This window comes from Heterodontus francisci, unplaced genomic scaffold (genome assembly GCF_036365525.1).
Source record: "Heterodontus francisci isolate sHetFra1 unplaced genomic scaffold, sHetFra1.hap1 HAP1_SCAFFOLD_310, whole genome shotgun sequence".
Lineage (NCBI taxonomy): Eukaryota > Metazoa > Chordata > Chondrichthyes > Heterodontiformes > Heterodontidae > Heterodontus > Heterodontus francisci.
In genome coordinates this window covers 2,170,100-2,183,400 of record NW_027142032.1, presented here as the reverse complement: position 1 = coordinate 2,183,400, position 13,301 = coordinate 2,170,100, and positions in this window count along the sequence as shown.

Here is a 13,301-nt window from a genome sequence, read left to right as displayed (position 1 = left end):
TACTTGGATCATTGAGATCTCTTCTGGTGCAGAGGTGACCTGGACAAGAAGGACGGGTTGCATCTAAACTGTAGGGGGACCAATATCCTTGCTGGCAGGTTTGCTAGTACTGCTCGGGAGGGTTTAAACTAGTCTGGCAGGTGGGGTGGCACCCAAAGTAGTAGTCTCTCCTATGAGATAGATGAGGCAAATGTAAAGATTAAAGCAAGCAAGTCGAGTAGGCAGGCCGGGAAGGGGCAGAACAGGGAGCGTGGAAGGTCTGGTAGGTTAAACTGCATTTACTTTAATGCAAGAAGCCTTAAAGGTAAGGCAGATGAACTCAGAGCATTGCTCGGTAGATTGGAATTGTGATATTATAGCTATTACGGAAACGTGGTTGTGGGATGGGCAGGACTGGCATCTGAATGTTCCTTGATATGGATGCTTCCGGTGTTGCAGAGGTGGAGGTAAGAGAGGAGGGGGAGTTGCACTATTGATGAGGGAGGACATCACGACAGTATTTAGAGAGGATATCCCGTGGGGAACGTCCAACTAGGTGATGTGGGTAGAACGTAGACATAAGAAAGGGGTGATCATTTTGATGGGATTATAATATAGCCCCCCACCCCCACCCCCCAATAGTCAGAGGGAAGTGGAGAAGCGTATATGTAGGGAAATGACAGATAGGTGTACGAATTACAGGGTTGTAATAGTAGGTAACTTCCCTAATATTGACTGGGACTGCCTTATTGCTAAGGTATCAGATGGAGAAGAATTTAAGTATGTCCAGGATAATTTTCTGAAACAGTATGTGGTTGGCCCTAGTAGAGAAGGGGTTACACTATTACTATAGTATCTCCAAAGGGAGAGTGACTGAGTGGGTCTGATATTATTTTTTTCTCCACTGTGAGTGTCACTGAAGGGGTCTGCGTTATCGTTTCTCCACAGGGAGAGTCAGTGAGTGAGTTTGTTATTCTATTATCTCCACAGGGAAAGCGACTGAGTTGGTCTGATATTACGTTTTCTCCACTGGGAGAGTCTCTGAGTGCGTCTGTTATTTTACTACATCCGCAGGGAGCTTCACTGAGTGTGTCTGTTATTATATTATCTCCAGGGAGAGAGTCACTGAGGGGGCCTGATACGACAGAATCTCCAGAGGGACCGTCACTGAGTTAGTCTGTTATTATGATATTTCCACAGGGATAGTGACTGAGTGGGTCTGTTATTATTTGATCTCCACTGGAGAGACTCTGCGTGGGTATGTTAATCAGGCATCTCAACAGGGATAGTCAATGATAGGGTATAACATTGTTGGATGCCCACAGTGAAGGTGGCTGAGATGGTCTGTTATCATAGTTTCTCCACAGGGAGAGTGACGGAGCGGACCTGTTATTGCAGTATCTCCACAGGGAGATTGACTGAGTAGATCTATTATAATATTGCAACTGGGAGAGTCACTGAGTGTTTCTCTTCTTATGGTATCTCCACAGCGAGAGTGAATGAGTGTGAATGTTATTAAAGTATCTCCATAGGGAGAGTCACTGAGTGCGTCTGTTACTTTAGTACCACCATAATAAGTTGCAGGAAGTGGTAGTTTTATTATAGTATCTCCACAGGAAGGTCACTGAGTGGGTCTGTTATTGTTGTATGTCCACAGGGAAAATCACTCAGTGGGTCTGTTATTTTAGTATATCGGCAGGGTGAATCCCACAGTGGGTCTGTTATTTTAGTATCTCCGCATGGAGAGTCAATGAGTGGGTCTGTTATTATGGTAACTCCACAGGGAGAGTCACAGAGTGGGTCTGTAATTTAGTATATCCACTGGGAGAGTCACTGAGTGGATCTGTTATTGCAGTATCGCCACAGGGAGAGTGACTGAATGTGTGTTATTGAAGTACCTCCACTGGGAGAGTCACTGAGTGGGTCTGTTATTCCAGTATCTCATCAGCTAGAGTCAACATGTGCATCGAATATTATAGCATCTCCACAGGAAGGATTACTGAGTGGATTTGTTCTGAATGTATCTCCACAGCGAGTGCGTCTGTTATCATAGTATTTCCTCAAGAAGAGTGACTGAGTGGTTTGTTATTATATTATCTCCCAGGGAGGGTCACTGATTGGTCTGTTATTACACTATCTCCACAGGGAGGGTCACTGAGTGTGTCTGTTGTTGCAGTATCTCCACAGCGAGAGTCACTAAAAGGGTCTGTTATTACAGCATCGCCACAGGGAGAGTGGCTGAGTGTGTCTGTTATTATTGTATCTCAACAGGGCGAGTGACTGGGTGGGTCTGTTGATAAGTATCTCCACAGGGAGTGTCACTAATAGGGGATGTTATTCTGGGATCCAAACTGTGAGGGAGGCTCAGATGGTCTGTTATTATGTTTTCTCCACAGGGAGAGTCACCGATTGGGTCTTTGATTATTGTATCTACACCGTGATTGTCCCTGCATGGGTCTGTTATTTTAGCATCTACACTGGGAGAGTCGCTGAGTGGTTCTGTTATTATTTGATCTCCACTGGGAGAGTCATTGATTGGGTCTGTTATTATAGTATCTCCACAGGAGAAAAACTGACTGTGTCTTTTATTAAGGTCTCTCCACAGAGAGAGTCACTGAGTTGGTCTTTAATCAGGCATCGCCACAGGGGCAGTCACTGATAGGGAATGTCATTATAGAATCCCCACTGTGAAGGTGGCTGAGATGGTCTGTTATTACTTTATCTCCACAGGGAGAGTCACAGAGTGGGTCTGTTGTAGTATCTCCACAGGGAGAGTGACTGAGTGGGTCTGTTATTATAGCATCTCCACAGGGAGTGGCTGAGCGGGTCGGTTATTATTGTATCTCCACAGGGCGAGTAACTGAGTGAGTATTTTGTTTAGTCGCTCTGCAGGGAGGGTCACTAATAGGGTATGTTATTGTAGGATCCCCACTGTCAGGGAGGCGGAGATGCTCTGTCATTATTTTTGCTCCACAGCCAGAGTCACTGAATGGGTCTGTTATTATAGTACCTCCACAGGGAGAGTGACTGAATGGGTCTGTCATTATTGTATCTCCACAGTGGAGTGATTGAGTGGGTCTGTTGATTAGTATCTCCACAGGGTGGGTAACGAATAGGGTATGTTATTGTAGGATCCCCACTGACAGGGAGGCGGAGATGCTCTGTCATTATTTTTTCTCCACAGGCAGAGTCACTGAGTGGGTCTTTGATCATAGTATCTATACTGTGATTGTCACTGTGTGGGTCTGTTATTTTAGTGTCTACACTGGTAAGTCGCTGAGTGGTTCTGTTATTATTTGATCTCCACTGGGAGAGTCACTGATTGAGTCTGTTAATATCGTACCTCCACAGGGAGACTCAATGAGTGTGTCTGTTATTATAGTATCTCCAAAGGTAGAGTCACTGAGTGTCTCTGTTATTATAGTACCTCCAAAGGTAGAGTCACTGAGTGTCTCTGTTATTTAGTACCTCCACAGGGAGAGTGACTGAGTGGGTCTGTTATTATTTTATGTCCACAGGGGAAGTCACTGAGTGGTTCTGTTATTGCAGTATCTCCACGGGGATAGTCACTGAGTTGGTCTGTTATTTTAGTAACTCCACAGGAAGAGTCATGCAGTGCGTCTGTTATTATAGTATGTCCACAGGGAGAGTGACTGAGTTGGTCTGTTCGTATAGTATCCCACAGGGAGAGTCATTGAGTGGTTCTGTGACTTTAGTAACTTCACAGGAAGAGTGGCGGAGTGGGGCTGAAATTCTTGTATCTCCACGGACAGAGTCACTGAGTGGATCTGTTATTACAGTATCGCCACAGGGAGAGTCACTGAGTGGGTATGTTATTATAGTAACTCCATAGGGAGAGTCACTGAGTGGGTCTGTTATTTCCCTATCTCCGTGGATAGAGTCACTGAGTGGATCTGTTCTGACAGTATCTCCGCAGGGAGAGTGACTGAGTGTCTTTGTTACTATTGTACCTCTGTTGCTATTGTTACTATTCCACCGGGAGTGTCACTGAATGAGTCAGTTATTGCAGTAGCTCCTCTGTTAGAGTCACTGAGTGTGTCTGTTATCATAGTATTTACACAAGAAGAGTAAATGAATGGTTCTGTTATTATATTATCTGCACAGTGAGGTGACGGATTGGTCTGTTATTATAGTAGCTCCGGAGGGAATGTCAGAGAGTGGGTCTGTTATTATAGTATCTCCACAGCGAGAGTCACTGATGGGGTATGTCAATATAGGATCCCCACAGTGAAGGTGGCTGAGATGCTCTGTTATTACTTTATCTCCACAGGGAGAGTCACTGAATGATTGGGTCTGTTATTGCAGTATCTCCACAGGGAGAGTTACGGAGTGGTTCTGTTATTATAGTATCTCCACAGAATGAGTGGGTGAGTGGCACCTTTATTACAGTATCTCCACAGGGAGAGTCACGGAGTGGGTCTATTTCTATAGCATCACCACAGGCGAGTGACTGCATGAGTCTGCTATGCTATCTCCACAAGGAGAGTCACTGAGTATGTCTGTTATTATGATATCTCCACAGGGAGAGTCACTCATGGGTCCGTTATTATTAAATCACCACAAGGAGAGTCGCTGAGTATGACCGATATTATGGTATCTCCACTGCGGGAGTGACGGGTTGGGTCTCTCTTTATAGTATCTCCACAGGGCGAGTGACTAAATGGGTCTGTTATTCCAGTATTTGCTCCGTTAGAGTCACTGAATGTGTTTGTTATCATAGTATTTCCACAAGAAGAGTGAATGAATGTGTTTTTATTATATTGTCCCCACTGGGAGATCACTGTTGGATCTGTTATTATAGTATCTCCACAGGGAGAGTCACTGAGTGGGTCTGCTATTATGGTATCTCCACTGGGAGAGTCACTGAGTGGGTCTTTTATTATGGTATCTCTTCAGGGAGAGTCACTGAGTGGGTCTGTTATTATAGCATCTCCACAGGGAGAGTCACTGAGTGGGTCTGCTATTATGGTCTCTCCACTGGGAGAGTCACTGAGTGGGTCTTTTATTATGGCATCTCTTCAGGGAGAGTCACTGAGTGGGTCTGTCATTATAGTATCTCCACAGGGAGATTCACTGAGTGGGTCTATTATTATTGTGTCTCCACGGATAGTGTCACTGAGTGGGTCTGTTATTATTGTATATCCTCGGATAGAGTCACTGAGTGGGTCTGTTGTTATAGTATCTTCACAGGGAGATTCACTGAGTGGGTCTGTCATTATAGTATCTCCACAGAGAGATTCACTGAGTGGGTCTGTTATTATAGTATCTCCACAGGGAGATTCACTGAGTGGGTCTGTTATGATAGTATCTCCACAGAGAGAGTCGCTGAGTGGGTCTGTTATTATAGTATCTCCACAGGGAGAGTCACTGAGTGGGTCTGTTATTATAGTATCTCCACAGGGAGAGTCACTGAGTGGGTCTGTTATGATAGTATCTCCACAGAGAGAGTCGCTGAGTGGGTCTGTTATTATAGTATCTCCACAGGGAGAGTCACTGAGTGGGTCTGTTATTATAGTATCTCCACAGGGAGAGTCACTGAGTGGGTCTGTTATTATAGTATCTCCACATGGAGAGTCACTGAGTGGGTCTGTTATTATAGTATCTCCACAGGGAGAGTCACTGAGTGGGTCTGTTATTATAGTATCTCCACAGGGAGAGTCACTGAGTGGGTCTGTTATTATAGTATCTCCACAGGGAGAGTCACTGAGTGGGTCTGTTATTATAGTATCTCCACAGGGAGATTCACTGAGTGGGTCTATTATTATTGTGTCTCCACGGATAGTGTCACTGAGTGGGTCTGTTATTATTGTATATCCTCGGATAGAGTCACTGAGTGGGTCTGTTGTTATAGTATCTCCACAGGGAGATTCACTGAGTGGGTCTATTGTTATTGTGTCTCCACGGATAGTGTCACTGAGTGGGTCTGTTATTATTGTATATCCTCGGATAGAGTCACTGAGTGGGTCTATTGTTATTGTGTCTCCACGGATAGTGTCACTGAGTGGGTCTGTTATTATAGTATCTCCACAGGGAGATTCACTGAGTGGGTCTATTGTTATTGTGTCTCCACAGGGAGAGTCACTGAGTGGGTCTGTTATTATAGTATCTCCACAGGGAGATTCACTGAGTGGGTCTATTATTATTGTATATCCTCGGATAGAGTCACTGAGTGGCTCTGTTATTATTGTATATCCTCGGATAGAGTCACTGAGTGGGTCTGTTGTTGTAGTATCTCCACAGGGAGATTCACTGAGTGGGTCTATTATTATTGTGTCTCCACGGATAGTGTCACTGAGTGGGTCTGTTATTATTGTATATCCTCGGATAGAGTCACTGAGTGGCTCTGTTATTATTGTATATCCTCGGATAGAGTCACTGAGTGGCTCTGTTATTATTGTATATCCTCGGATAGAGTCACTGAGTGGGTCTGTTATTATTGTATATCCTCGGATAGAGTCACTGAGTGGGTCTGTTATTATTGTATATCCTCGGATAGAGTCACTGAGTGGGTCTGTTATTATTGTATATCCTCGGATAGAGTCACTGATTGGCTCTGTTATTATTGTATATCCTCGGATAGAGTCACTGAGTGGGTCTGTTATTATTGTATATCCTCGGATAGAGTCACTGAGTGGGTCTGTTGTAATAGTATCTCCACAGGGAGATTCACTGAGTGGCTCTGTTATTATTGTATATCCTCGGATAGAGTCACTGAGTGGCTCTGTTATTATTGTATATCCTCGGATAGAGTCACTGAGTGGCTCTGTTATTATTGTATATCCTCGGATAGAGTCACTGAGTGGGTCTGTTATTATTGTATATCCTCGGATAGAGTCACTGAGTGGCTCTGTTATTATTGTATATCCTCGGATAGTGTCACTGAGTGTGTCTGTTATTATTGTATATCCTCGGATAGTGTCACTGAGTGTGTCTGTTATTATTGTATATCCTCGGATAGAGTCACTGAGTGGGTCTGTTATTACAGCATCTCCGCAGGGAGAGTGATTGAATGTGTCTGTTATAATGGTAGCTCCACAAGGAACGTCCGAGAGTGGGTCTGTTATTCCGTTATCTCCACAGGGCGAGTCACTGACAAGGTATGTTATTATAGGATCCCCACTGTGAAGGAAGCTGAGATGCTCTGTTATTATTTTTTCTCCACAGGGAGAGTCACTGAATGGGTCTTTGATCAAAGTACTCCGCTGTGTTTGTCACTGAATGTGTCTGTTACTTTAGTATCTCCATAGGGAAAGTCGCTGAGTGGGTCTGATATTATGTGTTCTGCTCTGGGACAGTCACGGACCGAGTCTGTTATTAATTTGATCTCCACTGGGAGCGTCACTGAATGGGTTTGTTATTATTGTATCTCTACTGGAGAAACACTGACTGGTACTTTTGTTCAGGTCTATCTACAGGGTAAGTCACGGATTTCGTCTATTATTCAGGTATCTCCACAGGAACAGTCACTAATAGGGTATGTCATTATAGAATGCCCACAGTGAAGGTAGCTAAGATGGTCTGTTATTATTTTATCTCCACAGGGAATGCCACTGAGTGCGTCTGTTGTTACAGTATCTCCGCAGGGAGAGTCACTGAGTGGTTCTGCTATTACACCATCTCCACAGGGAGAGTCACTGAGTGGGTCTTTTGTCAGAGTATCTCCACATGGAGAGTCACGAAGTAGATCTCGTATTATTTGATCTCCACTGGAGAGTTACTGATTGGGTATTTTATTATGGTATCTCCATCGGGAGAATCACGGAGTTGGTCTGTTATTTAGGTATCTCCACAGGGAGAGTCACTGAGTGGGTCTGTTATTATAGTATCGCCACAAGGATAGTCACTGCGTGGATCTGTTATTTTAGTATCTCCACAGGGAGAGACACTGTATGGGTCTCTTTTGATCGTATATCTGCAAGTAGAGTCACTGAGTGAGTCTGTTAATATAATATCTCCACAAGGAGATTCGCTGAGTCGGTCTGGTATAATAGTATCTCTGCTCTGAGTGTCACAGTGGCTGTGTCATTCGTGTATCTCCACTGTGAGATTCTCTCTCTCTCTTTCTCCATCTTCCTTTCTATGCCTCTTCTCTCTTTCTGTGTCCATCTCTCTTTCTCCCTCTCAGTATCACTGTCTTTCCCTCTCTATCTCCCTCTTATTCTGTCTCAATCCATAACTTTGCTTTTCTTTCAGATCATCTCTCCCCCCCCCCACTCTGTCTCTTTCTCTACCTCCCTATCTGTCATTCTCTCTCTCTCTCTCTCTCTCTCTCTCTCGCTCTCTCTCTCTCCCTCTCTCTCTCCGTCTCCCTCTTTCTCTATGTCACTGTCTCTCTGTATCCATCTGCCTGTCTTTCTCTCTTTCTGCCTCTCCCTCTCTCTGTCTCTCCCCTCTCTGTCTCTGTCTCTCGCACATGCTCTCTCTCCTTCTGCATCTTTCTCTATCTCTCCCTCTTTCTCTTTCTCTGCCTCTGTCTCAGATTTGTTGCATTACTTAAGGAGGCCATTCATGCCATCTTGTCTGCACTGGTTTTCCGAGAGTGCAATTTTCAGTTCCATTACCCCGCCTTCTCCTCATAACCCTGCACATTCTTCTTTTTCATATAACTGTCTAATTCCCTTTGAATGCTTCAATTGAACCTGCCTCCACGACGTTCTCAGGAAGTGCATTCCGGACATTAACCACTCACTGTATGAAAAAGTTTTTCCCCATGTCACTTTTGCATCTCTTACCAAATATTTTCAATCTGTGCCATCTCGTTCTCGATCCTTTCACAAAAGACAAGAGTCTCTCTCTGTCTACTCTTTCAGGATCCCTCATAATTTTGAATACCTCTATCAAATCACCTCTCAGCCTTCTCTTCTCCATGGAAAACAGTCCTAACTTCTCCAATCTATATTCATAACTGAAATTCCTCATCCCTGGAACCATTCTCTTGAATCCCTTCTGTACTCTCTTCCATGCCCTCACGAATTTCCTAAAATTGTCACTCAGAAATGGACGCAATACTCCAGCTGAGGACGAACTAGTGTCTTATACAAGTTCAACATAAACTCATTGCTCGTGAACACTATGCCCCTATTAATAAATCCCAGGATACTGTATGCTTTATTAACCGCTCTCTCAATCTGTCCTGCCACTTTCAATGACTTCTGCTCATATACACCCAGGTCCCTCTGCCCCTGCTCCCCCTTTGGAATTGTTCCCTTTATTCTATATTGTCTCTCCATGTTCTTCCTCCCAAAATGAATCACTTCACATTTCTATGCATTGAACGTTATCTGCCACCTGCCTGCCCATTCCACCAACTTGTCTATGTCCTTTTGAAGTGTGTCACTATCCTGCTAACAGTTCACAATGCTTCCAAGTCGCGTATCATCAGCAAACTTTGAAATTGTACCCTGTTCACCAAGTCTTGGTCATGAATATATATCAGGAAAAGCAAGGGTCCCAACACTGACCACTGTGGAACTCCACTACAAACCTTTCTCCAGCCTGAAAAACATCCATTAAACACGACTCTTCGTTTCCTGTCACTCAGCCAATTCCGTATCCATGTTGTTACCGTCATTTTTATTCTATGAGCTACAAGTTTGCTCACAAGTCTGTTGTGTGGCATTGTATCAACGAAGGTCCATGTACACCACATCAACAGCATTGCCCTCATCAACCCTCTCTGTAACCTCCTCAAAAAACTCCAGCCAGTTAGTTAAACATGATTTTCCCTTAAGAAATCCATACTGCCTTTTCTTAATTAACTCGCATTTGTCCAGGTGACTATTGATATTGATCCGAATTATTTTTGTACATTATCAATGTATCTATTGATTATCACTGTTCTATAGTGGGAGAGTCTTGTGGGAGAGCATTTTGGTGATAGTGATCACAACTCCCTGACCTTTACAATAGTCATGGAGAGGGATAGGAGCAGACGGGATGGGAAAATATTTAATTGGGGAAGAGGAATTACAATGCTATTCGGCAGGAATTGGGGAGCTTAAATTGGGAACAGCTGTTCTCAGGGAAATGCAGGACAGAAATGTGGAGGTTGTTTAGGGAGCACTTGCTGCGACTGCTGGGTAGGTTTGTCCCGATGAGGTAAGGAACGGATGGTAGGGTGAAGGAACCTTGGATGACAAGAGATGTGGAACAGCTAGTCAAGAGGAAAAAGGAAGCTTACTTAAGGTTGAGGAAAAAAGGATCAGACAGGGATCTAGAGGGTTACAAGGTAACCAGGAAGGAACTGAAGAATGGACTTAGGAGAGCGAGAAGGGGACATGAAAAAGTCTTGGTGGGTAGGATTAAGGAAAATCCCAAGGCGTTCTACAATTGAGTGAGGAACAAGAGGATGGCCAGAGTGAGGGCAGGACCGATCAGGGATAGTGGAGGGAACTTGTGCCTGGAGTCGGAGGAGGTAGGGGACGTCATTAATGAATACTTTGCTTCAGTATTTACTAGTGTGAGGGACCTTGTCGTTTGTGAGGACAGCGTGAAACAGGCTGATATGCTCGAACAGGTTGATGTTAAGAAGGAGGATGTGCTGGAAATTTTGAAAGACATGAGCAAAGATAGGTCCCAGAGGCCAGATGGGATATACCCAGAGTTTTTACGGGAAGCGAGGGAAGAGCTGCCGCGCCTTTGTTGATGATCTTTGCGCCCTCACTGTCCACTGGAGCAGTACCAGATGATTGGAGGGCGGCAAATGTTATTCCCTTGTTCAAGAAAGGGAATCGGGATAACCCTGGGAATTACAGACCAGTCAGTCTTACATCGGCGGTGGGCAAATTATTGGAGAGGATTCTGAGAGACAGGATTAATGATTATTTGGAAAGGCACAGCTTGATTAGAGACAGTCAGCATGGCTTTGTGAGGGGAAGGTCTTGCCTCACAAGCCTTATTGAATTCTTTGAAGATGTGACAAAACACATTGATTAAGGAAGAGCAGTGGATGTGGTGCATATGGATTTTAGCAAGGCGCTTGATAAGGTTCCCCATGATAGGCTCATTCAGAAAGTAAGGAGGCATGGGATACTGGGAACGTTGGCTGTCTGGATGCAGAATTGGCTGGCCCATCGAATACAGAGGGTGGTAGTAGATGGAAAGTATTCAGCCTGGAGCTCGGAGACCAGTGGTGTTCCGCAGGGATCTGTTCTGGGACCTCAGCTCTTTGTGATGTTTATAAATGACTTGAATGAGGAAGTGGAAGGCTGGATTAGTAAGTTTGCCGATGGCACGAAGATTGCTGGAGTTGTGGATAGTGTGGAGGGCTGTTGTAGGTTGCAACGGGACATTGACTGGCAGCAGAGCTGGGCTGAGAAGTGACAGATGGAGCTCAACCTGGAAAAGTGTGAAGTGATTCATTTTGGAAGGTCGAATTTGAATGCAGAATACAGGCTTAAAGATAGGATTCTTGGCAGTGTGGAGGAGCAGAGGGATCTTGGCTTCTACGTCCATAGATCCCTCAAAGTTGTCACCCAAGTTTATAGAGTTGTTAAGAAGACGTATGGTGTGTTGGCTTTCATTAACAGGGGGATTGAGTTTAAGAGCCACGAGGTTATGCTGCAGCTCTATAAGGCCCTGGTTGGACCACATTTGGAATATTGTGATAAGTTCTGATCGCCTCATTACAGGAAGGATATGGAAGCTTTAGAGAGGGTGCAGAGGAGACTTAACAAGATGCTGCCTGAACTGGAGGGCATGTCTTATGAAGAAAGGTTGAGGGAGCTAGGGCATTTCTCATTGGAGCGAAGGAGGATGAGAGGTGACTTGATAGAGGTGTACAAGATGATGAGAGGAATAGATAGAGTGGATAACCAGAGACTTTTACTCAGGGTGGAAAGGGCTATCACCATGGGGCATAATTTTAAGGTGATTGGAGGAAGTTTTTGTGGAGATGTCAGAGGTAGGTTCGTTACACAGTGAGTGGTGGGTGCGTGGAATGCACTGCCAGCGGTGGTAGTAGAAGCAGATACATTAGGGACATTTAAGTGACTCCTGGATAGGTACATGGATGATAGTAGATTGAAGTGCATGTAGGTACTTTGATCTTCGAGTCGGTTAAAGGGTCGGCACAACATCGTGGGCCGAAGGGCCTGTACTGTGCTGTACTGTTCGATGTTCTATGTTCGAAACGTCTCCATCTCAGTAACTCTCGTCCCTCTTTGAAGACGCTCCCTCAAACCAACCTCTTTGACCGAACATTTGTCCGTCTATTGTATTATCTCCTTAAGTGATGCGTTGTCAACTTTTTATCTGCCTTATTTACTTGTTGGATGTGTGCATCACTGGCCAGGCCAGCATTTTGTACCCATCCCTAATTGCCATTGAGAAGGTGCTGTTGAGCCTCCTTCTTGAACAGCTGCAGTCCATGTGATGCAGGTACACCCACAGTGCTGTTAGGAAGCGAGTTCCAGAATTTTGACTCAGTAACAGTGAAGGAATGGCGATGTAGTTTCAAGTTAGGATGCTGCATGACTTTAATTGTTGTGTGCGGACAGTATTTTCAGTGCACAGTCCATTTATATATTTCACGTGGTTAGATGTAAAGTTTCTCCTGCAATCTGCCTGCCTCCCCGTATGTCCTCACTCTTTCTGCCCGGCTCTTCCTCCTCTCTAAATCCACTGCTTTACTCTGTATCTGAACTCACACTGCACCTGCTCTGGGGGGTCTCATTATGGAGCTTGAGCAATGAGTTATACGGTTCCAGCATAACCTCCCTGCTCTTATATACTTTAACAGCCTTGTTGGGAATGGCACTGCAGTTTGAAAATATGAAACACTGATCCAACATTCACCCCTAAAACACTCACACTGACCTTCAAAAACAGGACTGGACAGATAATGAGGATTGTTAATGATTGTAACTGCTTATCTCATCCTCTCTCTGTCTCTCCCTCCCATGTCTGTTTCTTCCCTACTGAAGGCTACTGAACTGAGTTTGCTGCTAACACTTTCACTTCTCCTTCTCTTCTTCACTGTGGACCTTCACTGTCACTGGACTACATTGTAAAATAGAAAGCATTTATGTGGTGTTTTACTGGTTTTCACTCGATCAGTTGGAATCAAGATTCTTTCCATTTATCTGCAGATTATCAGCTGCAGCGCTGATGTTGTTGTTTTATTAATTAAACAATTCCACATTCTAACGGATTACTTTATAATTGCAGGAGAAGGAATTTCAATGATTGTGAGGTTTGTCTGGAAGTAGCTTTCGATCCTGTTTATTCCATGTATTGTAGATGAAGTGAAGGGTGCAGGTGAACACGTGGAGACTTGAGTGCTCTGTAGATACATTAAATTA